This window comes from Alligator sinensis, unplaced genomic scaffold (assembly GCF_000455745.1).
Source record: "Alligator sinensis unplaced genomic scaffold, ASM45574v1 scaffold987_1, whole genome shotgun sequence".
NCBI lineage: Eukaryota > Metazoa > Chordata > Crocodylia > Alligatoridae > Alligator > Alligator sinensis.
In genome coordinates, this window is record NW_005842574.1 from 678,520 (window position 1) to 681,114 (window position 2,595).

General features: G+C 68.8%; 1 protein-coding gene across 1 annotated transcript in view; it reads left to right on the forward strand.

Moving 5' to 3' along the window:
• Positions 1-2,033: 2,033 nt before the first annotated feature.
• The window catches only part of EPPK1 (epiplakin 1), a 13,385-nt gene continuing 12,823 nt past the window's right edge, over positions 2,034-2,595 (forward strand). Inside the window, exon 1 of the mRNA XM_014524098.2 lies at positions 2,034-2,161. The gene's annotated coding sequence lies outside the window, so the exon portion shown is untranslated. The remainder of the gene's footprint in view (positions 2,162-2,595) is intronic.

Sequence of the window (2,595 nt, forward strand, 5' to 3'; positions counted from 1 at the left end):
TTCCTGCAGAGCCCCCACTGCCGGGGCTGGGGACAGACGTTGGGGGGAAGAGCATCCCAAGCCCCGGGGTGGGGAGCTGCCATGGGACCCGCACCGTGTGCAGCGCTGTGGGCTCCGGCAGGGACCGGGCGTGCACAGCCCACCCCGCCAGCCGGCTCTGGGCCTGCCCGGGCCTGCGGCCGGCGCGGCCGGTGACACCGTGCAACGCCTGCGATTCCAGGAAGCCGGGGCAGTGCCTGGGCCTGCCGGCCTGGGAGCACACATGGGTCAGGCACCGCTGGCCGCAGGCCCGCAGTGTGGACGGGGCACGAGCAATGTGGTGCCGCCTGGGTGACTGCGACGCCCCATCCCGTGTCAGAGCCCCCGGTTCCCGGGCCCGGCCTGCCCCACAGCATGCCCCGAATGCCAGGTTTCCCCACCTCCCGCGCAGGTCTGTGGCTTGCGGGCAGCGTTGCACCAGCCCCCTCCCCGCCCTGCAACCTTGACAGGACTGTGGCCCCTGCACCTGCCAGCGCCGTGCCCTGGCCCCGCTGGGCTGTGTGGGGGGCTGTGTGGGGCAGTGGCACCGGGGTGCCCCCAGTCTGGGCCAGTTCTGCCTGGGTGGCCTCCCCATGGCGCTGGGCGGCTCTGGTCATGCTCCTCTAGCCCCTGGGGGCGGGCAGGGGGGCCAGGTGGGCTACTGCAGCATGCCCATGGGCTGTACTGCAGAGCGCGCACACGTGCGTGTGTGTATGTGTGTGCATGTCTGGGATGTCTCCAAGGTGTGTGTGCGTGCATGCGTGCGTGCGTGGAGACTATGTGTGTGCATATGTTTGTCACGGGGGGGGTGTATGTGATATGCATGCGTGTGTGTGTGTGTGTGTGTGTGTGTGACTGGGTGGTGTGTGTATGGGTGCGTATCCATGCATGTATGGGGGCACAGGCATGTGTGTATGTGTGCACACACATGTCACTAAGTGGTGTGTATATGCGTGTGTGCATGCATGCACGTATGTATGTCCATGCATGCGTGTGTGCGTGTCAGTGGATGGCGTGTGTGTATGTGGGTGCATGTGCTGGCTTCTTATTCGCTTGGGCTGCGACGCCGGTTCCCAGCCCCGGCTGCCTGGACTCCGTTTCCTCCCGGCCTTGGCCCTCGGTCGCTCCCACCCACCCGGGCCCTGTGCCCCAACTCGCCGGGCTCCACCTGCCAGATTCCAGGGGATGAGCTCAGCTCTTGGCCCCTGTGCAAGGTGCTGCGCAGGGGCCTGCACACTCCCCCGCGCCGCAGAGCTGCCTGGAGACTGGCACCGCCCCAGGCAACGCGCAACACACAACACGCCATGCACAGGGGGTACACACGTGCCCCCCCCCGCACCCCTCGCTGCCCGGTGCCAGGTGCTGCTTGCTCCACTCCTGCCGCGCTCGGGCTCCCCGGCCCTGGGCTGAGGACATAGCCGTGGCCGGCCGGAAGTGGCAGCAGGAGGGCAAGGGAGCGAGGGGGCCACGCTGGCTGGGGCCCCGTCCAGGACCTGAGCGGGGATGGGCTCGTGGCGCCGAGGTGGGCGCTGAGGCTGGTGCCTGGGATATGGGCCCCGTGGCTCCTGGTGCTGGGGCAGGCTTGGGCGCAGGGGGGGGCTCCTGGTTTCCAGCCCGGCGGGGCCTGGCCGCCGGTGAGGGGGCCGGGGCAACAGTGCACCAGGGGCTGGGAGCAGGGTCCAGGGGGATGCAGGGGGCACAGGGCACCGGCGGGGTTGACTCCTGGCACACAAGTTTGGGCACCGCCAGAGGTGCCGCCTGTCCCAGACCCCGTGCCTGCTGGGCCTGCAGCAGAGCTGGGGACCCCCCCCCAAGCTGCCCCACACCCACCTCCACCACGGGTCCTGGGTCTGCCCCCAGCCCCTGCCCTCCAGCCATGCTGGGTGCCGCGCGGGGGCAGAGGGCAGCAGGCACATGCACGCTGGCGGCGGCGCAGGGCGGGGGAGGCAGCGATGTGTACTCCCAATGCAGGGCTGGGCCAGCTCGTATCAGCCCCGTGGGGTGGGGAAGGGAGGGTTTAATTGAGCTGGGCTCTTCCCTGTCCTGCTGCCAGGCTCAGCACAGACGAGCGCAGCCACTGCCGCTGCAGGACAGGACCGCGTGCACCTGCCTGAGCTGCCCGTGCCCACGCCACCACTGGCAGGTAGGGCACCCGGGGCAGGGGCCTGGGAGCGGGGGACATGGGTCTCCCTGGGCTGCTGCTGCATGTGTGTCTGTGTGTGTGTGTGTGTGTGTGTGCACATGAACATGTGTCTGCACGCGTGTGCATGTGTGCATGCGTGTGTGTGTGTGTGTGTGAGTGTGTGCACATGAATGTATGTCAGCATGCCTGTCTGCTCATGCGTGTGTGGGGGGGGGTACGTGTGCATGCCTGTATGTGCATGTGCGTGCCTGCGTGCAGGGTTGGACCCTGACCCTCAAGGGCCCAGAGCCAGACGGTGGCTGGAGCCAGGCATGAGGCTGCAGGGAGTAGCACGGTGCCGCCTGGGAGGGGAACAGGGTCCAGGACGGCACGGGGCAAAGCGGGGAGCCCCGCGGCCTGGCACTCTGGGCACGTCGCCCAGGGGCTGCCCGCAG